This window comes from Lissotriton helveticus, chromosome 3_2 (assembly GCF_964261635.1).
Source record: "Lissotriton helveticus chromosome 3_2, aLisHel1.1, whole genome shotgun sequence".
In the NCBI taxonomy this organism is placed as follows: Eukaryota; Metazoa; Chordata; class Amphibia; order Caudata; family Salamandridae; genus Lissotriton; species Lissotriton helveticus.
Genome location: NC_136062.1, coordinates 220,755,465 through 220,776,664, shown reverse-complemented (window position 1 = coordinate 220,776,664; position 21,200 = coordinate 220,755,465).

Sequence of the window (21,200 nt, the reverse complement as noted above, 5' to 3'; positions counted from 1 at the left end):
AGCAATATGGTACCTTTGACTTTTTCATAGTGCAAGTAAATCTTTCAAAGTAGGGATCTCTGTGAAGCGTTGAAAATGGGCTAATGACTTAACTACCTTGAATTTACAGTATGAGCTAGAACTCAGTCTGAAATGTGCTTACATTTAGAGATTGTGTTTCTTGGACAAAAGTTCTGTGCTAGAAGGTTGGATCCAAGCATCAAACTCTGCCGAGGAACACGTTGCTGTGGCATCTCTAATAGCATACAGGCAGCAAAAGAGACTTTGTTCTGCTCATCTTCAACACATTTCCACTGTAGATGCCCGGATTATAAATCTAAATCCACATCGAGAAGCAGATTTACTAATATTTGGTGCAAACCAGTGCAGCAGGAAAAAATTGCTGCACTGCATCAAATGGAAAGGGGATGGAATGCACCATATCTACTAAGATACGGTGCATTCCTGCTCGCCCTCTGTACTGACGTACTTGTGGCTGCCAAACCTCAACGTAGGTACTCTTGCACCGTGGTGTGACATCTAGTACTGACGACTCAGGAAGATGGGTGATGGCCACGTTTAAATGCTCAGGTATAGAGTTCATATGTGTTTGTTTCTACAGCCCAAATACGGACGACCCCCAATACTTAGTGGACCTGCATATGAGGTTGATAGAAAAATCATTCCCCATAGTAATAGGAGGAGACTTCAATACAATATTAGATCCAATAGTTGATAGATCAAAGAGCAGGAGGGGAGTTCAGGCCCAGGCACCGAAAACAAGACAGGCTCTAAAACATATGCTTATAGAGTTGGGAATGGTGGATGCCTGGAGACGTTTAAGGAAGGGGAAAAGAGCTTACACTTTCCGTAGTAAGAAGTATCATTCTTTTTCCTGGCTAGATTACATATTGGTTGATAGAGAATGGGCAGGTCACTCCAGCAGGATACATATGCTGATGATGAGGAAGTAAAAAAGCTAGATGAAGCTAGATTGAGCTATAGACTGAAACTGGATAAGAAGAGCAGGGAAAGGTGGGAGGCAAGTTGTAAGCAACAATTTGAATACGGGAAAAAGCAGGGGCTCTCTTAGCCTGGAAGGCGAGGGCAGAAAGGGAAAGAAATCATATTAGAGAGATGCTCATAACTCCAGAGGGGGATGTATCCAATAATGAGGAGTTAAAGCAGGAAATAATTATAACACTTTTCCCAGAACTATATTCAGAGTCAGAAAGACCCGATGCAGAGACTTTAAAGAGCTGGCTGAGAAATATCGGTCTCCCGGTCCTAACAGCAGAAGGGAGGGACAGGTTGAAGTCCCCGTTCTCAGAGGCCGAAATAAGAGAACAATTAAAGTGTATGAAGAATGGTAAGGCGGCAGGCCCAGACTCAGTTCCGGCTGAGGTTTATAAGTTATTATCAGAAGTTGTTCCAGAATTGATGTCTCTTCTTAATGCTATATATATGGAGGGGGAGAAAATCCAAAACTCTTGGAATGAGGCTATCATTATGTTAATCTTCAAACCTTCAAAGGACCCGAAAAATCCTGACTCATATCATCCTATATCCTTATTAAATGTGGATCTAAAAATATACCCTAGTATATTGGCAGGGCGATTAGCTAAGGAGGCAACACAACTGATACACCCCAACCAGAAAGGATTTGTCCCTAAGAGACAGATACAAGACCTAACACTCTCATTAATAGGAACCATCGATTTAGCGGGAGAAAGATTGACCCCTTTGGTGGTGATCACAATAGACGATGGCAAAGCGTTTGATCGGGTTCGTTGGTCATTTCTGTGGGCCGTTCTAGACATAATGGGATTTAGCTCTAACTTTATCAGTGCAGCACTAAAACTATGTTGCCCCTTGTCCCCCTTCTTTATCCTATATACATGGAACCACTTGCACACAAATTAAGGTTAGATGATAAGATCATTCCCATACACCAACTTCCGAGCCACAATAAAATAGCATTATACAGAGTCGATCTTGCACTCTACACCTCGGACCAACACAAACATTGTCAAGAATAAAACAGCTGACTGCTGAATTTGGCCTACTTTTAGGATATCTTGTTAATTTAGAAAAAACAGAGGTAATGTGTTGGAATATGAATGGATGGGGTGGTAGAGTTTCCTCGGAGATTAAATATTTTGGGATATTAATTGTAGAGAAGATCGCTGAGATCCCCCTGCTAAATTCGAAGCGTGTTATGAAGGAAATAGGAATTTGACCATGTGGAAAAATCTACCCCTGTCTATATATGTGAGGGTAAATTTGATTAAAATGGCACTTCTACCAAAGTTAACTTACCTATTTAACTGTATACCACTCAGCTTCCCAAAAAAGGAAATAACAAAAATCCAATAAAGATTTCTAGATACATTTCAAATACTTATTTAAACAGATCAATTCAAGTAAATGAAAGCCTGCAATATGAATTCTAACACTTGAACGCACCCCCTTAAACGATTTGTTACCAGCTAATGGGGATTTCAGGGAAAGTAGGTTTAGAAAACAGGGGCGAAAAGCCAGTCACCTCGATTCCTTCTTTTTGTTTTGAGAGGCGAGAGAGTTGCCTTATATACTGGAGTTAGAAGCAGGTGTCGTGACATCAGAAGTCATCTGTGATAAACGATTTTGGCCGGGCAGGGGTGTGTTTTCTTGTTTTTATTACAGGCGAGGAGATTGTTACAAGGACATTGTTTATACGTTACAGCATAGTCGCTGTAGGCTCCTGGGTATTTTGTGTGCACTGTGGTATTAATATATAACGAAACAAAAACAAGCAACGGTCCTTCCCTATAAGAATGCCAGCATGGCGGATGACAACATCTCTGATAATTTCAGCCAGACCAATATTTTTTTTAGAAGAGACAATTTATGAACTGCGTGTAATAAAAGGATTCCAGTCTTAAAATAGTAACACACCTACCTACCAGTAATGATGTTTTTGTTAGGCATACAAAAAAGGCAACGTTGAAGACTTTAAAGTTCCTGGCTGTAAAACTTACAAGATACTACAGTCAACTGTGTGGCAATCAACACATGATTACAACACTGCAGTAAAACTGCAAAGATTCTCCGAGTTCAAGTCAGGCGCTGTACCTTTAGGAGTGCCCCCTTACATCAGTCTCCACTGTACGCTGTGGCACAGGTCCTTGCTGCAGATTACTGCATGCTCTGCAGTGTGCAGCACTGCGCCCCAACCCCAAGCACCGGGCGGCGAGAGGCGGCTGCAGCATCCCTTCTAGTAACAAGCCACTCGGATCCGTCCCACCTGCTGCCCTGTGCGCTCAGGCCGCCGAATCCGTTCCCATTACGGTCACGTTATCCCAGTTTCCTTATTAAAGAATCTCTATGAGACTGCTCTTGTGCAACCTCCGTGTTATTTGAGGACCTCTTGGTGGTCAGCGAGCGCAAACTTATTAAGAGGGAGACTGCTGCCGCCATTATTTAAGATGTTAATAAAAAATAAAAAAACATAACGGGAAACCGCGCACAATGAGACGCGCCTCATTCATTTGAAAGCCGGTGCTGAGCTGAACTAGTGATTGAAGACATGGTAAAAAGAGCAAGAGGCAGAGGCAGGCTTTTGGCGCAAATGCGTACGATGTATAGCATTGCGCGCATGCGAGAGTTTAGGTCAATCAATCAATCAGGACATTTGTAAAGAGCACTACTCACCCGTGAGGGTCTCAAGGCGCTGGGGGGGAGGGTGCTGCTAATGCTCGATTAGCCAGGTCTTGAGGAGTCTTCTGAAGGTTAGCAGTTCCTGGGTCTGCCGTAGCTCAGGCAAAATAGAGTGTGAACGCAGCCAGCTAATCAGAGGGGAAAAAAGCATTTGCAAATGCAATAGGACTTGTATTTACAAGAGACCTATTTCATTGTAAATAAAACTGCGGTCGTCCAAGAAGGCAGGAACAGGAGTGGGTGGGGGGTTGTGGTGGGCAGAGAAGTGACAGACTTCGGGAGGGAACGGGGGAGGCAGGGCAACAAAACAGATTTAAAAGTAAAGGGGCAGATAGCTATGGAAGGAGAAAAATGACAACCTGGCCTTCAGGATGTGGGATTAAGTTGAGGAAAACCAATCAGATTGCAGCATTTAGGAATTCGGCCAATCAAAAAGATAGGCGGAAAGTGGGCGAAGCTTCCCCCTCTATAATGTATACAGCATCTCTCGACGAGACAGCGCATTCGCTGCCTACCCGGGACCTAAAAAGACTTAAGAAAAGCAAGGATATGATTTATTTATTTAATTAGAAGGTTCCTTTTCTCACTTGAAAATAATTTAACCTAGAAAAAATATACACGGAATGCATAGTAACCGCATCATGCAAGAATCTAAAGAAAAGATCACAGGAAGTGCATGGGACCAGCATATTCATCTTTTCAACTCCGACTTGTGACCTATAGGCATACAGAATTAATAAACCTACATAAAATATAACTCAACCAATGAATATACCAATGAATATTCTATTTGGGGTATTCACAATAATATTGTGTTTTAAATAAAGTCTTATTATAATATCATAGTAAGAATGTTGACTACCACAATATTGTGAATGCAAGTACATATATAGACAGTTGTAGATATAACTTTACATATATCTTCCTTGACACTATTGCTAGTTCAGAATATTAAATCCATACTTCTAAATAAATAAACTAATCTTCACATTATTGTAATAGTTGATAACCTGGCTATGATATGTTTGTAAAATGAGATTTTTGTCTGTGATATTCTGTCGTATAAACTCTTAGAGTTATACACAGAATACATCACTTATTGCTTACTGCAAAGTTAGCCTGGATCCTAGCCCTGGGAATGTTTCTTCTGGCAGTATCGAAAACTGTCTGTAACTGAGACCTACAAATGATATATAAAGTGTTTCTGGATGTCCTTGGTCTTTTTTTAGCAAGTCAGACGTACACACAGTTCTACAGTGTATAATTTCCTGCATGAGCATTTCACCATGAGTGTCAACAAACAACCCTAGTCCTCACGTAGTACCTATTCCCTTTCAATGATAGGTATGTTCGTTCACAGTGGATAACTTTTAATCTACCAAAATAATTATGAAAACCTTCAGTCAACCAAAATCTTTCAGTCATCAGAGAAATTACTATCATTAGTGCAGCAGGTGTTGTGGCACCAGTGTCCATGGAAGTAGCATTAAACTACAACTGGAAGATGGGAGCCTTCCTTACATTAATGTCTATGACACTCTTGCTTTTCCACTGTAAAGCATAATGCATCAGTCTTCTACATTTGCAAGGTGACCCACAACCATGCGATTGACTAGATAACCTCAGGTTTGAAAGTCCGGTATTAAAGCCCGTAATGAGGAAGAACCGATTTCAAAACCCCAGTACTGGACACATCACACATTGTCTCACAGTCAACCAGGCACCTACGTTTGCCATCACACATCCTACTTGTCATTTGCTAGGTCAACTAAAGGCAGGTTTGAGGGTTCATCAACACGCACTTAATGCTCATCCCTCCGGAACCTGTTCTGCCTGCATTTGGGACCTGATGAAGACTTGCTTTGACACACAGGATATCCAAACCCACCTGTTCTCCTCAGCTGAAAACATTGCACGTATAGGGATTTCAAGTACCAGTCAAACCACAGTATTGGAGTCATAATTTTCTGAATCTCCTACAAATGTTCTCCGCCTAACTCAATATAGAAGTGACCAGGAAAAGGTTAGTGCACTACACTAAAAACTGTAACAAAAAAATAACAAAAATACATCCTCTATAAAATACCTGCAATTTGTTAAGGACTAGTAACTATATAGAGAAAGGAAGAGTCAAATAGAGAGAGAGAGAGAAAGGGGGAGACAATATGAATAAAAACCAGAGGGATTTGCAGTTAAATATAGCCAGAACAAACTGGATAGATTAAGAACGTTTAAGAAAGTAGGGGAATTTGAGAAAAAAAGTGGAGGGCACAGTCGAGAGAAGAGAGAGAAATAATGGAAGAATAAAGTTTGAGAACTAAAGAGAAAGCATGAATGTAAGATGAAGATTAAATGGAAAGAGGGGCGAGTGAAGAGAAAGTATGATAGGTAGAATGATTCAGAGAGGTGAGTGAGAGAGCAAGGGAGAGAACGAGAGAGAAAAGAGAAGGAGAATGAGAGATGTAGGAAGAGAGGGTGAGAGAGGCCAAGGGAAGTGCGGGAGAGAGAGCGAAAAAAATGCAGTATATCAAAGAAGGACGGAGCACGACTTCCCACAACACATCACGTGAACTCTGTGCGTCTGTTTTCCCGCCATAAGGGCAGGCGCGATCGATCCTGCGCGGACAGCAGGAGTTACAGGTAGGATCGGGGTCTCTGGGTGCGGGGAGGAAGGGAGGGCGCGAAAGATGATGAAAAGCGTGGGGCGCTGTATGAGGCATGTGAGAGGCCCTATAAATTCCAAGAATCCATATCCGAGGAAGGCAATCGCTATCTGATGGAAAACAAACTCCTCGTGGCACGGAGCAGGGCCATGCGCCTCGGCTGTACATCACCCGGCCGCGCCATGGCGGGTAGTTAATGTCGCGCCCTCGCCTTATAGCTCTTAGCATGCCTGGGTGGGCCGACAGGACCATCGACGAGAGCGATTACCGTGCTGCTGCTGAAAGCGCCGCTCTACCGGAGAACGGGGAGCAGGCAGTCGGGGCCGGCTTTAGCGGTGCTGGCGCCCTGTGCGACAATGTCTGTTGGCGCCCCCCCCCCCCCAATGACCACCTCCACGGATTCCCTCACTAGCCCCCCTCAACAGTGCCTCTCAATCCTCCTTAACCACTGTTCCCAGATCCATTTAGTTTTATAGCATCACTTATACCAGTGTAAGGTGTCAGAGCACTTTATACCACACGCACATTGCACAGAGACAATCATATATGTGTAAACCAGAGTGCAAGAAATGTTACATCAGACAGTGCTAGAAGGGGTAGTGTAGGAGTGGAATGTCATCCGATACTGGTCGGAAATATAGTTAATGTTCTAGCGTGCGTCAACAAGCGATAAATAAATACAAACCTTTGTCCACCTCTATCCTTCTGCTACCATTTCATATCCAAATAACTGACTAACCTATCCACCACATAAAATGTGCTTGCATGTTTCACTATACTAATTCAACACTAATCCTCTATGGGTCCCGGAGTAGCGTGCTACCTGCCGCAAAAGCGCTTCAACGCCTCGTCAGGGGTAGTAAGCGCTATATAAATGCAATTACAATACAATATAATACAATTATTCAAGAAAGGCACGCAACATCATTGTTAAGGGTTCTCTTTCATAATAAGAATTGTTTTCTACCCAAATGAACCATTCTCACAAGATTATGATAATGAAAGACTGGGCAAAAAAAAATATAGCTCTAACATACCTTGTAGTTTGCAGCAGCTCCAGGGTAACAGATAATAGCTCAATGTTCTATAATAGGATTTTGACTTATAAACAACGTTACAAAAGGAGCTGTCTTACAGAAGCAGTAACCCGCTGACCTATTTAAATGATATGCACTTCGTTATTCGCATGGTACACTTTCTTAGCAGCAGGCATTTTAACCCTCTGTGCTACATTAGGATGAGTGAAATTTTTCACTAGGCAAACCTCCTGTCTCTTTCCAGGAATACGATTAATCACAGACATCAATTAACATGTCTCTTGACATTTTAATTGATGTCTGAAAGTTGCTGGAGGCCAGGAACGAGGCAGCAGGTGCTTTTAAAATGGAAATACCACATTTACAAAAATGACTCCCCCACCCCAAGTCAACGCCTGGTGCGGTCGCACCAATCGCACCGCCCTAGAGCCGGCCCTGCAGGCAGCCCCCTCATATGACACACGGTGCAGCCACAGAATAGCATTTTTGTGATGTATAACAGGACTTTTACAGACATTGGATAGGACTATGACCAGGGCAGGGCACCAATCATTCCCACGATGGACTGGTGCCCTTGGAGGCTGACCTTGAAAGCCAAGGGACAGTAGTGGCTCCTCCACTTTTTAGTAGGGAAATAACTTGCGTTATTATCATTTTATTTTCTCCTACTTCCGCAACTTTCAGTGAGGGGGCGGGGGCTGAGGAGGAGTGGTAGCACCCTCCTAAGTGTGCAATAGCTGCTTGGCCGGCACTCCCGGGCCCGTCAAACAGTCTTGCGCACTTCGCATGTTCTCCATGCCGGCTGCATCACAGCCTGTGTGGAGAACATGCCCAGGCTACCAGTCAGCGTTTGAGTGCCGAAACACGGCACTCAGACCAATTACAATGATGCTCAGGCAGCGCTGTGATTGACAAACTGGGAGCCTTGGTGTGCTTCCTGTTCAGGACAGCGAGGGAGGACTATGGTGGAGAGACGGGTCAAAGAAGCGGCAAGAAGGTACATCTTTTATTTTATTTTTTTAACACCCGCTTCCCCCGTAGGGTGACCAACTGGCATGGGTGCAAATTCAAGAGGGAATGTGTAAAAATTCAGGACAAAGGGTCAAAATTCAGGACAAAAATTCAGGAAAGGAGGTCAAAATTCAGGACAAAACTCGCTCCAGCAGCTATTAATGACCAGACAATGGCGAACCACACCTAAATACAACTGGGGCCACTTTTATTGTTGATTGAGAACTACTTGATATACAAGGAACTTTGCCGTGCCAGCCCCCGGTAACAAAACCGCCCCCCCCCCTTCCAGCCTCCCAGGGAAGCACCCAATGCTCAGTTCCGCCAGTCCAGCCTTGCTACCACCCTCCAATAGTGCCCCTCATCTTCACACAGACCGTCTCTCATGTGTATTTAATTTCTTTTATAGTGCTACTCATCCCAAGTATGTAAGGCAGGATGTCGGAATGTGTTACATCACACACACATCATTTAGAAACAATGACTCATATAAACGTGAAAGTCAATGTATAGGAAATCATTCAGTCTTTCAGCATTCATTCTGTGCTACCATCTGTGTGCCCATCTATATTCAAATATTTTCACCATTTGCAAACCTCTCCACCATTTATCCTCCTATCTATCATTTCACTCATCCATCCATTATTCATCCATCCACCCTTTCACCCCATCCATCCGTACACTCATCCATCCAGTCTTCCGCCCATCCATCCATTCACTCATCCATCTCCTAATGTAGATGAAGCAGACATCCCTTCACTCCGATTCCTTCCTTCCTTTCCCAGACTATCCTTCCTATGTCCTCCTCTTTTTCTAACAGGCAATACATACTTTAATGCACATTATTATATTGACCTTTACTGTAGTGTTTAGGCAGCAAATGTCATGAAGCCCTTTTGGCATTCCCAATGTATTTTGTTTTATCAACCGAATGTCCCAGAAGAAATTTGCAGCAACTTACCGTGGAGTAGCTTATGATAGTATCGATTTACGTTTTTTCTCTTTATTATGCCTACATTTCTTTGCTCAACACCTATTTGTGACTATTGCTATATGATTTCCATTCTGTTGTCATGTGCATTGTATACCATTTCATGCATATTGTATTACAGTATTTTTTTCTGATAGTATACCCCCTTTTCTCTCAAATACAATAAAGTATTTTAACACAAAAAAACATCTTTTAGTGAAGCTGTTTTCTTAATTGCAGGTCTGAAAATGCTTTTAGAAAGTTGGCATTTTCTTACTTTAGCCTTTCTGTGCCTCAGCCTGTCCCTAGAATGCATGTCTGGTTCAGGATGACAGCTGAGCTTTGTGGATTCCTTCTAGACAGTCACAAAAAGGGTGCTGAGGTGTGCCCGGCATACCTTGATGGCCCATCGTCAGACTGATGAGTCTTCCTGAGCTGAAAGTGAGAGGGAAGAGTTGACACTTGCACCTAAATAAGGCTGTTCCTATCCCCACACAAAGAGCTGCATACCCCACATAGTGTGTCTGAAACACCATGGCCCAGGGAAGGGCATGGTCTTATGCACTACAAAGACCTTTTCTTGAAGTCTCCTTACTTCAAAGGCTAAAATGGGTATAATTACTGGACCTCCAACACCATATGCTCAGAACACTTCTGGACTGAGGACATTCTGCCAAGAAGAACAGCGGATGTGCTGCCAGGAGAGACTGCCACTTTGCTGCCTGCTTTCCTGTGTTGGCGGCTGCAGCTTTCCTGGGAGTGAGAGGACTGGACCCTACTCTCTACATCCTGCATCCAAAGGTTCTATAAGGGTTTGTTTGGGCTTGCATCCTGTTACTGAAGTCTCAGTGACAACAGAGACTTCGCCTGCATCTTGCTACCAGCACCAGGGCTCCTCTGCTGCGTCCTGCTCTGCAAAGTGGTGCCAAATCCAGTTCTGGGACCTTGGAAGTGAGTATTGCTGCTGCAACCAGCAAATTGATGCATCAACTCCCAAGCATAATTTCAGACCTGGTGCTTCTGTGCGAAATTGATACATCACCACTGCCTGCAACTGCCATCACCACCCGGTCTCGAGGAAAATAGACCCTGTGCAGCTCAGCAGTTCCCTGGTGGCTTCACGGCCCTCCTTTACGGGGGACTTGGTGGATACCTTGACTAAGTTTTCGGCCTGGGTCTCCAGCTCGGTTTCCACTATTGCTGCTCCGGGTCAGCCTTGACTGACGAGAGAGTCGCCCTCTAAGCCATGGTTTACTCCTGAGCTCATGACCCTTAAACATGTGTGCAAAGTGTTGGAGAGAGCTTGGCGCTCCGGGGGTTATAGATCCTTGGATAAAGATGCTTTGCAAGCCAAACAAAAACTTTATTACATTGCCATTGGAGTGGCCAAAGGCCAGCACTATGCGGCTTGCATTGATTGGGCAATTAACAATGCAAAGGAAATCTTTGCTCTTGTACAGAATTTCCTGGCACCTAGTGCCCTGGTGAACGTGGCCCCAACGTCTGAGACCTGGTGTAATACTTTGGCAAAATTTTTCAAAGAAAAAACCTCTAGTATCCAAGAGACTTTTTCTATTTCGGCTGGGATGCCGGTAGGTGGGCTGTGGGCCGGGCCGATGGCTGACTCCGCCCTTTCGTTTTCTTCATTTAGGGCGGTGGACATGTCCAGCTCCCTTAGGATTCTGATAGCTCTTAAGTCGGGATCTCCTGACGACCCTTGTGCTGCTAGACTTTTGTCGGATGTGGCTGACACCATTAATGCTGAAGTAAACTTAATGGTCAACCAGTCGCTCCGAGAGGCATATGTTCCAAAGGTATGGAAACAGGCATTTATTCTACTGCTCCTTAAAAAGCCTTCTCTCAATCCTTTGCTTCCTGAGAACTACCGCCCTATTTCGCTTCTACCTGGCCTGGCTAAGATCTGCGAAAAATTCATCACCTCCCAATTTACCAACTACATCGAGACATCTGGTCTGGTCCATCCGGCACAGTCTGGCTTCCGTGCCTTTCATAGCTCGGAGTCTGCCCTGCTTGAGGTGTCGGAGGCTATTCAGGAGCGTTTGGATGCCGGCGGGAGGGCTGCATTGGTTATGCTTGACCTCTCGGCGGCATTCGACACTGTGCCCCACTCTCTGCTTCTTGATCGCCTGGCAGAGCTAGGGGCTTCCGGCTCTGCCTGGAGGTGGATTAGGTCCTTTTTGGAAGACCAGACACAGCGGGTCTGGCTCCCTCCCTGTTCCTCAGAGCCGTTGCAAGTTACCACAGGGGTGCCGCAGGGGTCATCAATTATCCCCCTACTTTTCAACATCTACTGACTCCGCTGGTTTATCTTACGGAGTCTCTCGGGGCTAAGGTGATGGCCTACGTGGATGACACCCAGCTCTTGTTTTTGTGCGGCAGGGAGGATGACTCGGTAGTGGCGGCCCAACATTGTTTGGCTTCGTTTTTCCAGTGGTTGGCTAATGCTCAATTGAAGTGCAATGACGGGAAATCAGAGGTGCTTCTTTGTGGGTCGTTCTCTTTGGACTTTAGGGAAAGGCTTTGGCATCCTGACTTTCCTTGTCCTATGGCAGATAAAAGTGCCACAAAAAATCTGGGCGTCTGGTTTGACGGCAACCTGAGTTTCTCTACACAAATAGGGAAGCTGGTGGGCACTTGCTTTAGCACTTTAAAAACCTTGAGGAAGTTTCTTCCCCTCTTGCCAGGCAATGCCAGAGAAACAGTGGTCCGGGCTCTTATCTTGTCCCGGTTGGATTATGCCAACGCCCTACTGGTAAGCAGCCCGGGCTACCTTATTAAGAAACTGCAGGTTGTCCAAAACTCGGCGGCCAGATTGCTCTTTGGTTTGACGTCTAGGCATAGTGTGCGCCTTCATTTTTGGTCTTTGCACTGGCTTCCAGTTGACTCGAGGGTAAAATTCAAGATGCTGATCATTGCCCATAGGGCCCTTCATGGGCTTGGTCCCATCTATTTGCAGAGGAGGTTTGCTTTCTACACACCAGGACGACAGCTGCGCTCATCCACTCAGCGGCTGCTCCAGGCACACAGGTTTAACCGCCAAAGACTGGGTGGTGTCTCGTTTGTGCGGAAGGCCAGCCTGGCTAGAAATACGTAGCCATGGGCGCTTAGGTGTATCCAGGACCCCCTACTTTAAAAAAAAAACAGAAAACGTTGCTCTTCTAGTGGCTGTTTTGTGCTCTTTTTGGTCCTTTCCTTCTGTTAGCGCCGGTATACTTTCGAGTAGCTGTGCGCTTTATAAATTTAATATAACATAACATAACACTGAAGCCGTGGCTCCTGCTCCATAAGTACGCGATGCATTGACCTCATCTTACAAAGCAAACTTGATGTTGCCGCAGTGCCTCCAAAGAAGTTCCACTGCACACCACATCACTGACGAACCTGATGCACTGCCTGACTCCAACGCAATCCCGGCCCTGAGTGGCTTCCAACCGATGCGTCTCCTTCAACCCAGTTGTTCAACATCGACACCATGGAACCGGAGCACTGCGCTATTGGCATTGACGCATCTTCGATGCCGGACTTCCTTCAGGAACAGTGCCTGAGCGCCTAAGCCTGAATGACCCTGCACCACCTCCAGGAACCAACGCATCACCTGCATCCGTGACGCCTCACCTCCTCTGCGCACCACTTCGTCTATGATTTCGGATGCATCCAAGGTATTGTAGAGGGACCGAATGCGTGACTCCACTGTGGTTAGACTGAACTTTTATATTTGTCCTGTTCAAGTGCAATCAGATAGCCGGAGTTGGAGCTATTAATTTCCAAGCACTGCTTTTTGATTTAATCTTGAATAATTCATATCTCGACTTGTGTATGTTGAATTTATGTTGTTTTGCTCTTGTTGTACTCCACTATATATTGGCTATTTTTCTAAACTGGTGTGGAGAACATTGTGGTGTTTTCACTGTGTTACTGTGTGTGTGTGTGTGTGTGTGTGTGTGCGCAAATACTTTATACATTGCCTCTGCTCTGTGCCAAACTAACAGGGGATTTGCACAGGTAAACTTTTAGTGTGTACCACACTTACCCTGGCTAGAGTGGTGGTCCCTACTTGGACACAGTGCATACATCTGCCAAGTAGAGGCCCCATTTCTAACCCAGTGTAATTGTTGTTAGAGCATGTGGTGAGATATAAATAGATACCATGTCTGGAAAAGTCTTAAAAGACCCTAAAACCAGATTTTGAAGCTTTTATGTTGGAAGGGGAGAGGAGCTTGGGGCAGCTAATAGCTGTGGGTGGGATTCTCAGAGTGGCTGTAAGATTGTGGTGTCTGTTTGTTTGCAAGTAGCAGGAAGATAAACATTACAACTTGCGCATCTGTGCATATTATCACAAAGGAGTGAAATTACCATCTTGGAGCCAGTAAATCTGCTGCCTGAATATAAGTTAGGACTTTGTAAAAGCATTGGGGAGGGAGGTGAGGTGAGTCTAGGGACCGAAGAGGAATATGCAGATGTGTGAAATTAAGTTGTAATTCATGTTCATTGTGTTTGTGTTGGGCATGGTGCCACTGTACCTCCTGCAGATGTCATATCCAGTCTGGTAGGGTAGCTGAGAAAGACTGATAAAGAGAGAGGTCTTTTGTTGGTGTGTACACCTCGAAGCAGCAAGATAGGTTGCGGTGTTAGTAAACAATAGCCGTGAAAGAGCATACTTTGTATTTTAACATGGAGCTTTAGTCAAATTGTATATTATGATGTCGGCATTGTATGGTATCCCTTAGTGCAAGTACAGATATTGTGTTCTTTTTGTCTGTTTTAAAAGTAAACAATGTTTTAAAAAAAGTAAGCCATGTGTCTAAAAAATTAAGAATTAGCGTAAGTTTAATGTTTCCATGAGTTCTTGTTGTCCTGGTGTCACTGCACCTGCTGTTTGAAAATAAAGTAAGCTCCTGGAAATTAATGTTCAAATGATAGGGATGAAAATGGTGATATGAGGTGCTTAGAACAGCAGTAATGTTGTGTTATTGTTTGTGAAGAACAACTTTACTTATTCGCTTATGCTGAACTTGTCTTGGTGTAATTTTCAGACTCCGGGACACATTTAGCAGTGCCTGCACTGTTGTCTGCTTTCATTCCGAGCAGCAACGTGCAGGTGGGCAGAGGGCTTTTTTTGTATTTTCATCTCGAGCTGGGCCAAGATAAAGGCCGAAGTTAAAGGGCCATGTGGACTACTTTTGTTCCAATCTGATCCTGGCTGGGTGTGGTATGAAGGCTCCCACTTAGATGCAAATGTATAGGAGGGGAACGAAAGGCTCACAGCTTGTTATCACTTCACAGGTACTTAAGAGAGACATGCTTTTGACTTTGTTCAGTCCCTGTATATCAGAGAAATGCATGCACTGTAGAAATGTCAGATATCATTGTCTGCCCCAGTATTTTCACAAACAACAATTCAAATACCAATTTTTCATTTCTTGATAGTGCTACTCATTCCAGAGCAGGGCGTTAGAGTGCTTTACATAACATACATATTAAACATTGACAATAAATCATGTAAGTATGTAAATCTGTGTACAAGATGATTGTTGCATAACAAAGTTAGGGTTACAAGGTGTAGGAGTCACATGCCCTTCATAAGTCACTGTGCTACATTAGAAGGATTCTAATTTATTAACTGCAAGTAACAATGTGCTGCTATGACGGAGAAACACGCCTCCGTGTAGCAGAAGGTGACCACACCCCCCCCAAGCGTCAATGGCGGCGTTTCCCAACGGCTTTGGTGATCGCAGCAGTGTCCACAGCGGCAACAGCAGAGGATAACGCGGACCTTCCGTGAATGAAAAGCTGAAGGCTGCAGACGCTTATGGAAAAAGTTCGGCAAAACAGTGGGAGCGGGAACTGAAGAGAGACACCATTGAAAGCTGCAGCGGTACTTGCAATCCGCAGCTCGGGGTAAAAGGTGGTGACTGCTTGGCCCGATTGTGAACTATAAAAAAAAAAAGTGGAGTTAGCACGGATTTTGGAAGTGGCACAGAGGTCGACACTGAATAATCTGGTTCCAGCTGGCTGGCGGTGGGAAAAAGTATACTACGGCCAGAAAGAAAGAGAGGTGAGAGGTGAGAAGGTTGGGAAGGCAAGGAGTTGAGGAGCTGAAGGCGTAGTAGTGAAAGTGGATTGTGGATTATAAGAGAGTAAGCAGCAGTGATAACCTATTCAAGGAGGGGGAGAAACTCTGGGCTAAGTTGTGCATGATAATTCATCGTTTGCATTACACTACAGAACTCAATAATGGGGAGACATAATAAACAAATCAACCCAGTCTCTAAAGTCAATACAGCGGCTGGCCTTCAGGCGAAGACCCGTCTGGCAGTGGCACAGGCAAAAACGTTATCTTCTGGGGCAGGAAGAGTAGGACCTTTGGGGAACCACCCTGACTCGAACTCCAGCTTTGAGAGCTCAGAAGATGAACCGACGGGTGAGCTCACCGAAATAAGCCAGGGAGCTGGAATCTCCACTACAGCACCTACAACAGCAACCAGCGAAACAGGTAAACTAAAAGTGGATAACCCCACAAATGTCAAAAGTAGTAAAGAGGAGGGAAAGAGTCGTAAAGAGTTTCCCCTCTTTATGAAAAAGCTACTTTATTCGGTGCCTTCCCAACCCAACTCATCTCTGACGCTGGTCACTGATCTTGCCAGCCCGTGCCAGTCCTCACTCGATCTAAGCTCTACTTCTTTGCCCGCCACCTCCTCCACCTCTTAGGGGCCTTCTCAAGCTCAAAACCCACCTGCTTTAACCATCATGTAACATGAATTGGATGTCGATTCCTCAAATCCCGCCCCATCAACGGTTGTAGAATCTGCTCTGCAGTTATTCTCCCAACCTGTCCTGAATCAGACTTTTACTGGTAGCAATCCAGCATTGGCCTCAGGGTCCCAGGAACAGCAACAATAAAAGATTCTAACTCAGAAGCTGAAGATATCAAACTCTCTACAATCGGCTCATAATCAGAAGGTCCAGAAGATAGTAGACACTTCACAAAATATAGCTTCTGACGTAGCTTTACATCCTGTAGATCCTGTAGAAATCCTGATGGACGATCCAACAGAAACAGTCTCCACCAAACAGTCAGATATTAAAATGTTGCTCAATCTCATTCTTGACCAAATAAGAGACATGAAGAGGTCTCAGGAGAATGAAATTGCTTCTCTTCATCTCCGCTTAGGAAAGATAGGAGAGGCAGTGGCCTGTGTTTCCAGTCAAAATCCAGGAAGCGGAGTCCAGGATCTCTCAATTGGAGGACCAGATGACCGGATTGCTTAATAAAGTACACAAAGCTACAAAGGACAGGAGCTCTTTAGAAAGTAAGCTGGAGGAGCTGGAAAATCATTCACAACGCTTATACTTGCCCTTAGTTGATGTTCCAGAGAGAATGGAAGGAGCTCAAACACTGCAATGGGTGGAATCCTTTATTAAGGAAAAATTCCTCCCCGAGTTTAGCGGGGATCTCACAATCTCTAGGGCCCATCGAGTTCCATTACATCCTTTGCCAAGCACGAACGGCCCTCGTACCTTTTTAGTCAACTTCGCTGACTATCGAATAAAGGAGAGGATCCTGTCCAAAGCGAAACAACAGAGACAATTCCCAGTCAATGAAACCTCCAATTGTAGAATTTTCCCTGATATGTCTGCTGCTGCTGCTCGGAGATGTAAAGAATTTGTCAAGCTGCTTTTTTTGTTCAAAGCTCAAGGTGCACAGGCATCAATCGCCCAACAGTCAAAACTGCGTGTGCTTGTTACGGGGAAGTTCCATATGTTCGCTAACCTAGAAGATGCACAGGATTTCCTTACGGAAATTTCGAGTCCACAATGAAGAAATGGATTTATGAATCTGTTTTTCTTCTTTTTGATACTTTGAATGTTGCCCTTTTTTTTCTTTTTTGAACTAAGGAATGTATGTTTTTTAGCCAGGTTGTCTACAACATCCATGTGCCGAGGAGGGGGATGGTTACCCTGGGTGCAGATTCATGGCACCCACAAAAGTAGTAGGAAGGAGTAAGAGGTGGTTAGCGTGTTGGTGCACCTCTTCTGAGTGGGTGGGTTGAGATGGTAGGGGAAGTGGGAGGGGGGCAAAAGAGAATAGCAGTAAAAAGAGCAGAAGCAGGGACATTGGAGCAAACGTTTTTAAGAAAATGGGAATGTTTAAGTGTTTCAACTGCGGTAGGCTTTTCTTGATTTTCATGCATTGAAAACCACGCCAAAATGATTAATATGTGTCGCACTATTTCTATTAACGTTAATGGGATATTAAACAAATCCAAATATGGAGCTTTAATAAGGTGGCTAGTATCCTGTTCGCCACAAGTACTATTTTACCAGGAAACCCATTTGAAAAACAATTTTCCCAAATTATGTCTTCCCAGGTTTTTCTCGCATGAATTTTTTGCCTCTGCAGGGCTGGCCAAAAGAGGGGTAGCTATGTATTTTTGCCGTATCTTCCTTGGGAATTTGGTCAAATTCGGGGAGATCCCCTTGGGCGATGTCTCTAGATTGAGGCCAAATTAAATGGGATGATCTTAAATTTTATAAACTATTACGGCACGATAGTTGATGATACCATAGCCCTACTTAAGATCACTGAGTTACTCAGAGGGGCCCCGGTGAAAATGATTTTGGGTGGGGATTTCAATTTTATTCAAGATCTAAAAAAAGACAACTCAAATAAAAATAAAAAAGAATTGAAAGCCCAAACAAAGAAAGTCTTGGAAGCCCTAAAACAGGAACATCTACTGGTGGATCAATGGCGTAAATCTAACCCGACCGTTGCGAAATTTACCTGTTACTCTAATGAATTCTACACTGCCTCTCGGATTGATTTTTGTCTTATATCACGATCTCGTAAGGTTTTAGACACCATTATAGGGGAGAACCCATTTTTAGATCATTCTCTGTTTACAGTAGAGTTTGAGATTGAAGGGGGAGCCAAGACTCAATCCAGGTGGCAGATGGATCGTCTACTCCTCCAAGATCTTAACTGGGTAGTTCAAACCAAAGAGTGGATCTTAGAGTTTTTTAATTTAAATGAAGATACAACCGAAATTTTTCTGGTTTGGGGTGGGTTTAAAGCAGCCATTGGAGGTTAGATGATTGCACGCTCAGCCACTCAGATGAGAGAAAGGCGGTACAAGATTAACCAACTTCAACAGGCTGTAACCAATGCCATAAACCTGAGAGGCAGGTTTGCAGCTAGAACTGCGAAGGCAGCCTTAAAATAATTTTTTTAATTGAATAGATTAATTGCTCCAAAACTTTTCAACAACAAGTATACGAGGAGAGACAAATTGTGGGTAAAGTACTAGCAGGGCAAATTAAAACTAAACAGGAAAAAGCCTTAATAACAGAGATTATTGATCTAAAGACCCAAAAGATCATTAGAGATAAAGATGATTTAGCTTAAGTATTTATGGACCACTACTCACAGCTATATTCTACAAAATACGAGGTAGGGTTAAACTTTATTCATAAATATTTTGATGAAGTTAATCTTCCTGTCTTACCCGGCCCGTTAGCTGATCAACTTGAGAGTGAAATTTTAGCCACAGAAATTTTAGATACAGTGAAATTAATAGCTGGGGCGAAAGCATGTGGAGCAGATGGACTCCCAATTGAATTTTATAAAATCTTTTCTAAAGAATTGACTCCTTTTTTGGTGAAATTATTTAATGCTGTTAGATTGGGAGGCATTGTTCCCCCTAGATTTTGAAGGAGCCTATTATTGTTAGCTTTGTTAAAAAAGGGAAAAACCATAAGGACGTAAATTCATATAGGCCAATCAGCCTCCTTAATGCTGATTGCAAGATTTTAATAAAAATATGGGCCCAACGGTTTACCCCGATTGCCCAGGCTTTAATTCACCCTGACCAGTCGGGTTTTGTGGCAGGGAGGTCCATGTTGTCAAATACCGGGTTTTTAATTCAGGCTCTTGATTTTGTTACTAACAATAAAATTCCAACTCTGGTTTCAATGGTCGATGCCAAAAAGTCTTTCGACCTGGTAAACTGGGATGCATTATTCCTCGGTATGCAAAAATTTGGCTTTCCGGCACAGATAATTACTATGTTGAATAACATTTATCAAGGTGCTCAAGCCAGGGTGGTAGTCAATGCCAATTCAATAGGGGCAATTAATATTATTCGAGGTACCAGACAAGGTTGTCCGATGTCCCCCATCCTGTTTACTTTTTCATCGAGCCGCTAGCCATAAGAATTCGTGGAAATCCTGAAATTAAACCACCAATAGAAGGAATGGCGAAAATAAAATTATTCGCCGATGATATAATTCTATATCTGTGACCCGACAAATTAAATCTTGACCAAACTCTATATGAATTTGGTCAATATGAACTGATTGGTGGTTATAAAATTAACCAAAATAAAACTGAGATTTTTAGTATTGAATGCTGATTGTAATTTTTTACCCTCAAATCTAAAAACACAAGCTCTAAAAACAGTACCGATTAGATACTTGGGTATCTATGCCTCCAATCAGTTTGAACATCTTTTTAGTTTGAATTATTTAACAATGCACAATAAAAGTGTAATTTTGCTTGATAGATGGATTCTTTTACCGTTAACTTTGATTGGCTGATTGGCTGAGTAGCACTTATTAAAATGTCAATACTTCCCATATTGGTTTTTCTTTTTCTAAATGTACAGCTAAAAATTAATTCCCATTACTTTAGAGAGATTGATTCAATGATCAGGGATTTTGTTTGGAATAGGAAAGTTTCATGGGTTAAATTGCCTATATTACAGATGGGAACCACTCAAGGGGGCTTAGCTTTACCGAATATTCGTGCTTATTATATGCCAGCTATCTTGGATCTCTCAGTATGTTTATTGGATCCTAACGTTCTGCTTGACATGTTTTTCTACAATAAAATGATACAAGAGCCAAGTTCGAAAGTTCAGATTTTTTTAAAAACAGCTAAATTACCCAAAAAGACCACGTACAAGACTATTGGCGATTTCTCCTATAGACTACAGTCTTTTTTTAAACAGGTTGGTTTTGGTGGTTTTCATTATTTAAAATTAGAGGAGTGCAAGATCTTTAGGCTTCAAATCCATTCTTGTAAGTTCAAAAAGTGGAGAGATTCTGGTCTTGGTGATTTGGGCTCTTTTTTTACCTCTCGGAAACTCATCACCTGGCAAGAGGTCCTAGTTAGATCTGATAATCAATTAAAAACAGGATTTTTGGAATATCTACAGATTATAAACTTTATAAATAAATATAATCTTTCAGCATGTGTAACATCACCACCTTTGCTAATGCCTTTTACAAAGTGAAATTAAAAGGAGTGGGTAATTGGTACACCTTACTGAGAAAGGGTGAAGAGTCTCCTTTGGTCGAAGAAATTCTGGCTAAAATAACTCATGAAACCAATTGTTCCTTCTCGAAGCAGGAATGGGAGCAAATTGCCCAGTTAGGAGGCAAAGCCCTTCGAGCAGCCAATTTTAAAAGGATGTCTTTTTTATCCCACTGGCTGGTCTACTTCACTCCAAAAGCTCTAAATAAATGCTTCCCGGAAGTAGAAAACAAATGCTGTCGATGTCAGCTTCAAGAGGGGGGCAATTGGCTTCATATTTTTTATACATGCCCGAAACTCGAAATATTTTGGAGCAAGATCTTCTCTTCAATAAGTCAGGCCATCGATAAGCCGCTTGATCCCGAAGCTGAGGTCGCTCTTTTTGGCATTTCTATTAAAAGAACTGATTTGTCTAATGCCGAAGAAATCTATACAGCGATCTGCTCTTTAGTCGCCCGTTCCCTAATCCTTCAAAATTGGAGATCAGAGGAGATACCATCTTACTCAAA